Genomic DNA, 8,097 nt, shown 5'->3' on the forward strand with positions numbered 1-8,097 from the left:
GCATTCTTGCATGCATCACATGTTTTGATCTAAAATTCTCATGCATTGCATAATTTTCATGTTTTTCATTAAAAATTCAAAAATCAAAAAAATATATTTCCCTTTTTCTCTCATCAAATTCGAAAATTGAGTTGACTTTTTCAAAAATTTTTAAAATCAAGTTGTTTCCTATGAGTCAAATCAAATTTTCGATTTGAAAATCTTATCCTTTTCAAAATCTTTTTCAAAAATCAAATCTTTTTCAAATTTCTTAGTTATTTTCGAAAATTTCAAAAATATTTTTCAAAAATCTTTTTCTTATTTTTTATATCAAATTTTCAAAAATAACATAATCAATTAATGTTTTGATTCAAAAATTTCAAGTTTGTTACTTGCTTGTTAAGAAAGATTCAAACTTTAAGTTCTAGAATCATATCTTGTGATTTCTTGTGAATCAAGTCATTAATTGAGATTTCAAAAATCAAATCTTTTTCAAAAACTAATTTCAATCATATCTTTTCAAAAATGTCTTCTTATCTTACCTTTTTCAAAAAAATTTGATTTCAAAATATCTTTTCTAACTTCCTAACTTCTTATCTTTTCAAAATTTGTTTCAACTAACTAACTAACTTTTTGTTTGTTTCTTATCTTTTTCAAAACTACCTAACTAACTCTCTCTCTTTCTAATTTTCGAAAATATCTTCCCCCTTTTTCAAAAATTTCTTTTTTATTATTTTAATTTTTATTTTCGAAAAAAAACTACTAACCTTTTTCAAAAACTATTTTCAAAAATCACTAACTCCTTTTCAAAAAAATTTATTTTCGAAATTTTCCCTCTCTCATCTTATTCTATTTATTTATTCATCTACTAACATCTCTCCCTCACCCACCAAAAATCCGAACCCTCTCTCTCTCTTTCTGAGTTCAGATTTTTCTCTTCTTCTTTTCTACTAACAATAAGGAACCTCTTTACTGTGACATAGAGGATTCCTCTTCTTTTCTTTTTCTCTTCTCTTTTTTATGAGCAGGGATAGAGAAAAAGTCATTCTTGTTGAAGCTGATCCAGAACCTGAAAGGACTCTGAAGAGAAAATTAAGAGAAGCTAAATTACAATAATCCAGAGACAACTTGATTGAAAATTTCGAACAAGTAAAGGAGATGGCAGCCGAACCCAACAACAATGCAAGGAGAATGCTTGGTGACTTTACTGCACCTAATTCCAATTTACATGGAAGAAGCATCTCCATTCCTGCCATTGGAGCAAACAACTTTGAGCTGAAACCTCAATTAGTTTCTCTGATGCAGCAGAACTGCAAGTTTCATGGACTTCCATCTGAAGATCTTTTTCAGTTCTTAACTGAATTCTTGCAGATATGTGATACTGTTAAGACTAATGGAGTAGATCCTGAAGTCTACAGGCTCATGCTTTTCCCTTTTGCTGTAAGAGACAGAGCTAGAGTGTGGTTGGACTCTGATGACAAGTCACCTTAGCCTATTTTAACTAGTCTTTTTCTTTTGTTTTCATTAGAATTATGCACTTTCTTGAGCTACAAGCAAGCTATTTGAGTAAATTTTCATGTTTCCCTTGATTGAACCAACCATATATGAATTCATGCCATTTCATGAGGTTTTATGCTATATTTGTTGCATATTATGAAAGAATGAATATCTCATGGTTTTGAGCATAGCTTTGATGAGTTTGGTTGATTAATGATAGGTGAAGAAAGCTTGGAGAAAGGTTGAAGCAAGAAGGAATGGCTAGGAGTGAAGAGAGGACAATGGAATAAGTGAAATTGAACCAGGAAGCAAGAAGCTGGACCTAAAGTTAGCATCAAACTTTTGCACAAACTTTTGGTTGAAAAGTTAGCCCCAACGTTAGCCCCCTAACTTGGAGGCTAACGTTGGAACTTGAAAATTCTCCCCTGGGCTTCAAAAGTTTGCGCCAACGTTAGTCCCCTAACTTTGAGGCTAACGTTGGCACATGGATTTCTCCCTTGGGCACCAAAAGTTTGCGCCAACGTTAGCCCCCTAACTTTGAGGCTAACGTTGGCACATGAATTCCTCCCTGGCCATCCAACGTTTGCGCCAACGTTAGCCCCCTAACTTGGAGGCTAACGTTGGCACATGAATTACAATGGGGAAGGAGCAAAAGTTTGCGCCAACGTTAGCCCCCTAACTTGGTGGCTAACGTTGGCGCCACTAGCACACAAGGCATTGCCAACGTTAGGGTCAAAGTGAGACCCCTAACGTTGGCACCAACGTTCATACCAGCAAAATGAGCTGGCTGCTATGAAAAGTTGGAGCCAAAGTTAGACCCCTAACTTTGGCTCAAACTTTTGGTCCAACTTTTGCTAACCTCAAAACTGGTTCAATTGGTTCACTTTGGTTCTTCTTCAAACTTCAAGAGCAATCAACCAAGGCCTCTTTCAACCCAATTCCACCAAGAGCAAAGGCCCAACTCAAGGCTTGAAGATCATTTGAAGAAAGTGTATAAATAGGATAGAATTCAAGTTCTTCGGGGAGCTTTCCTTTTGGAATTTTCATAATAGTTTTCGGAGAGCTTTTGTTATTGAGTGAACTTTAATTTCTTTGTTTCCATTGCTTTCAATTTCATTTTACATTTGTCTTGGATCTTGGATTGGAGAATTGAAGAAATTCTGTTTCAATCTCAATCTTGGATCTCTCTGTTTCTTTACTGTTAATTGAATTTCATTTCCGGTTAATTGCTCTTCATCTATTCTCTTTGCAATTTACAATTCCCTGGCAATTGTTCTTGTTGGATCTAGGAAGGCATTGAGATCTAGACTTGGTTTTCTAGTCTCTGGGTCCTGAGATCTGAATTTCCCATTTCATTTCTCTGTTTACTGCTTTCTATGTTCATTTACTTTTTTGCTTCATATCCGGTTCAATCTCAATTCCCTTTCCCTCTTCTGTTTAATGCAATTCAACTTTTCCTTGTTTAAATTCTGCAAATCCATTCCCCAATTCCCTTTACAATTCCAGCTGTTTACATTTCTTGCACTTTAAGATTCCGTAATTTACATTTCTTGCACTTTAAGTTTCTGCCATTTAATTTCTTGTCCTTTACGTTTCAGCAATTTATTTCTTGTTCTCTTTACTTCAATGCAATTTAATTCTGCAAGTCACAAAACCATCAACCAAATCTTGATTCGCTTGACTAAATCAACCACTAAGCTAAAATTGCTCAATCCTTCAATCCCTGTGGGATCGACCTCACTCCCGTGAGTTTTTATTACTTGATACGACCCGGTACACTTGCCGGTTTGATTTGTGTGTTTTGGGAGAGATTTATTTTTCCTCCAAAATACTCATCAGACTCTCAACCCAAAGACAGCCTGAACTCTTGGGATAAGCTGGTCACGGCTTTCTTAGCCAAGTTCTTTCCTCCTCAAAAGCTGAGCAAGCTTAGAGTGGATGTTCAAACCTTCAGACATAAAGAAGGTGAATCCCTCTATGAAGCTTGGGAAAGATACAAACAGTTGACCAAAAAGTGTCCTTCTGACATGCTTTCAGAATGGACCATCCTGGACATATTCTATGATGGTCTGTCTGAGTTATCTAAGATGTCATTGGATACCTCTGCATGTGGATCCATTCACCTAAAGAAAATGCCTGCAGAAGCTTAAGAACTCATTGACATGGTTGCAAATAACCAGTTCATGTACACTTCTGAAAGGAATCCTGTGAATAATGGGATGCCTATGAAGAAGGGAGTTCTTGAAATTGATACTCTGAATGCCATATTGGCTCAGAATAAAATATTGACTCAGCAAGTCAATATGATTTCTCAGAGTCTGAATGGAATGCAAGCTGCATCCAACAGTACTCAAGAGGCTTCTTATGCAGAAGAAGCTTATGATCCTGAAAACCCTGCAATAGCAGAGGTGAATTACTTAGGTGAACCTTATGGAAACACCTATAACTCATCATGGAGAAATCATCCAAATTTCTCATGGAAGGATCAAAAGCCTCAACAAGGCTTTAATAATGGTAGAAGGAACAGGTTTAACAATAATAAACCCTTTCCATCATCCACTCAGCAACAGACAGAGAATTCTGAGCAGAATCCATCTAGCTTAGCAAATCTAGTCTTTGATTTATCTAAGGCCACTGTGAGTTTCATGAATGAAACAAGGTCTTCCATTAGAAATTTGGAAGCACAAGTGGGCCAGCTGAGTAAAAGAATCACTGAAATCCCTCCTAGTACTCTCCCAAGCAATACAGAAGAGAATCCAAAAGGAGAGTGCAAGGCCATTGACATAAGCACCATGGCTGAACCCAAAGAAGGAGAGGAGGACGTGAATCCCAAGGAGGAAGACCTCCTGGGACGTCCAGTGACCAATAAGGAGCTTCCCTCTGAGGAACCAAAGGACTCCGAGGCTCATCTAGAGACCATAGAGATTCCATTGAACCTCCTTATGCCCTTCATGAGCTCTAATGAATATTCCTCTTCTGAAGAGAATGAGGATGTTACTGAAGAGCAAACAGCCAAGTTTTTTGGTGCAATCATGAAGCTGAATGCCAAATTATTTGGCATTGATACTTGGGAAGTTGAACCTCCCTTGTTCATCAATGAACTAAGTGATCTGGATCAACTGACATTGCCTCAGAAGAGACAGGATTCTGGAAAGTTCATAATACCTTGTACTATAGGCACCATGATTTTTAAGGCTCTGTGTGACCTTGGTTCAGGGATAAACCTCATGCCCCTCTCTGTAATAGAGAAACTGGGAATCTATGGGGTGCAAGCTGCTAAAATCTCATTAGAAATGGCAGACAATTCAAGAAAACAGGCTTATGGAAAAGTTGAGGACGTGTTAGTAAAGGTTGAAGGCCTTTACATTCCTGCTGATTTCATAGTCCTGGATACTGGAAAGGAAGAGGATGAATCCATCATCCTAGGAAGACCTTTCCTAGCCACAGCAAGAGCTGTGATTGATGTTGACAGAGGTGAACTAGTCCTTCAATAGAATGAGGACTCCCTTGTGTTTAAAACTCAAGGATCTCCCTCTGCAACCATGAAGAGGAAGCATGAAAAGCTTCTCTCAAAACAAAGTCAACCAGAGCCCCCACAATCAAACTCTAAGTTTGGTGTTGGGAGGCCACAACCAAACTCTAAGTTTGGTGTTGAACTCCCATATCCAAACTCTAAGTTTGGTGTTGGAGAGTCTCAACAATGCTCTGAACATCTGTGAGGCTCCATGAGAGCCCACTGTCAAGCTATTGACATTAAAGAAGCGCTTGTTGGGAGGCAACCCAATTTTTATTTATCTAACTATATTTTTCTTAGTTATATGTCTTTATAGGTTCATGATCATGTGGAGTCACAAAATAAATATAAAAATTGAAAACGGAATCAAAAACAGCAGAAGAAAAATCACACCCTGGAGGAAGCATCTGCCTGGCGTTCAACGCCAGAACAGAGCATGGTTCTGGCGCTGAACGCCCAAAATGGGCAGCATCCTGGCGCTGAACGCCCAGAACAAGCATGGTTCTGGCGTCCAACGCCAAAAATGGCAACAAATGGGCGTTGAACGCCCAAAATGGGCACCAACCTGGCGCTGAACGCCCAGAGTTGTGTGCAAGGGCATTTTACTTGCCTAAATTGGTGCAGGGATGTAAATTCCTTGACACCTCAGGATCTGTAGACCCCACAGGATCATCTCAGGATCTGTGGACCCCACAGGATCCCCACCTACCTCATCATCTCTCTTTCCATTCATGATCATCTCTTCTGTTTTCCATTTACCACTCACATCCATACACCCACTACCTTCAAAATTCAACATCTCTCTCCCACCCAATCCCACCCATATGGCCAAATACACACATCCATCCATCTCCTCCATATCTTCTTCTTCTTCTTCTATTCTTTCTTCTTTTGCTCGAGGGCGAGTAACATTCTAAGTTTGGTGTGGTAAAAGCATAGCTTTTTTGTTTTTTCCATAACCATTGATGGCACCTAAGGCCAGAGAAACCTCTAGAAAGAGGAAAGGGAAGACAAAAGCTTCCATCAAGGGTCTATAGCTCAGTGGTAGAACATTTGACTGCAAATCAATAGATCCCTGAGATACCTCAGAGGATACATTTTCTTCCACACAATTATTGGAAGCAACTAAGGGTGGAACATCACGAGCACTCCATCATCCTTCATGAAATAAGAGAAGATCAAAAATCAATGAGGGAGGAGCAACAAAGACAAGGAAGAGACATAGAAGAGCTCAAGGACATCATTGGTTCCTCAAGAAGGAAACGCCACCATCACTAAGGTGGATTCATTCCTTGTCCTTATTTCTTCTATTTTTCGTTTTCTATGCTATGTGCTTATCTATGTTTGTGTCTTCATTACATGATCATTAGTAGTTAATAACTATGTCTTAAAGTTATGAATGTCCTATGAATCCATCACCTCTCTTAAATGAAAAATGTTTCAATTCAAAAGAACAAGAAGTACATGAGTTTTGAATTTATCCTTGAACTTAGCTTAATTATATTGATGTGGTGACAATGCTTCTTGTTTTCTGAATGTATGCTTGAACAGTGCATATGTCTTTTGAAGTTGTTGTTTAAGAATGTTAAATATGTTGGCTCTTGAAAGAATGATGACTAGGAGACATGTTATTTGACAATCTGAAAAATCATAAAAATGATTCTTGAAGCAAGAAAAAGCAGCAAAGAACAAAGCTTGCAGAAAAAAAATAGGCAAAAAAAATAGAAAGAAAAAGAAAAAGCAAGCAGAAAAAGCTAAAAGCTCTTAAAACCAAGAGGCAAGAGCAAAAAAGCCAATAACCCTTAAAACCAAAAGGCAAGGGCAAATAAAAAGGATCCCAAGGCTTTGAGCATCAGTGGATAGGAGGGCCTAAAGGAATAAAATCCTGGTCGAAGCGGCTAAACCAAGCTGTCCCTAACCATGTGCTTGTGGCGTGTAGGTGTCAAGTGAAAACTTGAGACTGAGCGGTTAAATTCAAGGTCCAAAGCAAAAAAAGAGTGTGCTTAAGAACCCTGGACACCTCTAATTGGGGACTTTAGCAAAGCTGAGTCACAATCTGAAAAGGTTCACCCAATTATGTGTCTGTTGCATTTATGTATCCGGTGATAATACTGGAAAACGAAGTGCTTATGGCCACGGCCAAGACTCATAAAATAGCTGTGTTCAAGAATCATCATACTGAACTAGGAGAATCAATAACACTATCTGAACTCTGAGTTCCTATAGATGCCAATCATTCTGAACCTCAATGGATAAAGTGAGATGCCAAAACTATTCAAGAGGCAAAAAGCTATAACTCCCGCTCATATGATTGAAGCTATGTTTCATTGATAGTTTGGAATTTATAGTATATTCTCTTCTTTTTAGCCTATTTGATTTTCAGTTTCTTGGGGACAAGCAACAATTTAAGTTTGGTGTTGTGATGAGCGGATAATTTATACGCTTTTTGACATTGTTTTTAGTATGTTTTTAGTAGGATCTAGTTACTTTTAGGGATGTTTTCATTAGTTTTTATGTTAAATTCACATTTCTGGACTTTACTATGAGTTTGTGTGTTTTTCTGTGATTTCAGGTATTTTCTGGCTGAAATTGAGGGACTTGAGCAAAAATCAGATTCAGAGGTTGAAGAAGGACTGCTGATGCTGTTGGATTCTGACCTCCCTGTACTCAAAATGGATTTTCTGGAGCTACAGAACTCAAAATGGCGCGCTTCCAATTGCGTTGGAAATTATACATCCAGGGCTTTCCAGCAATATATAATAGTCCATACTTTGGCCAAGTTTAGATGACGCAAACTGGCGTTCAACGCCAGCTTTCTGCCCAATTCTGGCTTCCAGCGCCAGAAAAGGATCCAAAACCAGAGTTAAGCGCCAGAAATGGATCAAAACCTGGCGTTCAACTCCACAAATGGCCTCTGCACGTGGAAATTTAAAGCTCAGCCCAAGCACACACCAAGTGGGCCCCGGAAGTAGATTTATGCATCAATTACTTACTTCTGTAAACCCTAGTAGCTAGTTTATTATAAATAGGACCTTTTACTATTGTATTAGACATCTTTGGATTATATTTTGATCTATTGATCACGTTTTTGGGGCTGGCCATCTCGG

At 38.3% G+C, this 8,097-nt stretch overlaps 1 non-coding gene across 1 annotated transcript; it reads right to left on the bottom strand.

Annotated features, from left to right (window-relative positions):
• Window positions 1-3,401: 3,401 nt before the first annotated feature.
• Window positions 3,402-3,509, bottom strand: LOC148545599 (small nucleolar RNA R71). Its single transcript, XR_015901768.1, has one exon. It is a non-coding gene; the product is annotated as a small nucleolar RNA R71 (small nucleolar RNA).
• Between the last annotated feature and the right edge of the window lie 4,588 nt (window positions 3,510-8,097).

This window comes from Arachis ipaensis, chromosome B9 (genome assembly GCF_059453495.1).
Source record: "Arachis ipaensis isolate K30076 ecotype BB chromosome B9, ASM5945349v1, whole genome shotgun sequence".
Taxonomy (NCBI): domain Eukaryota; kingdom Viridiplantae; phylum Streptophyta; class Magnoliopsida; order Fabales; family Fabaceae; genus Arachis; species Arachis ipaensis.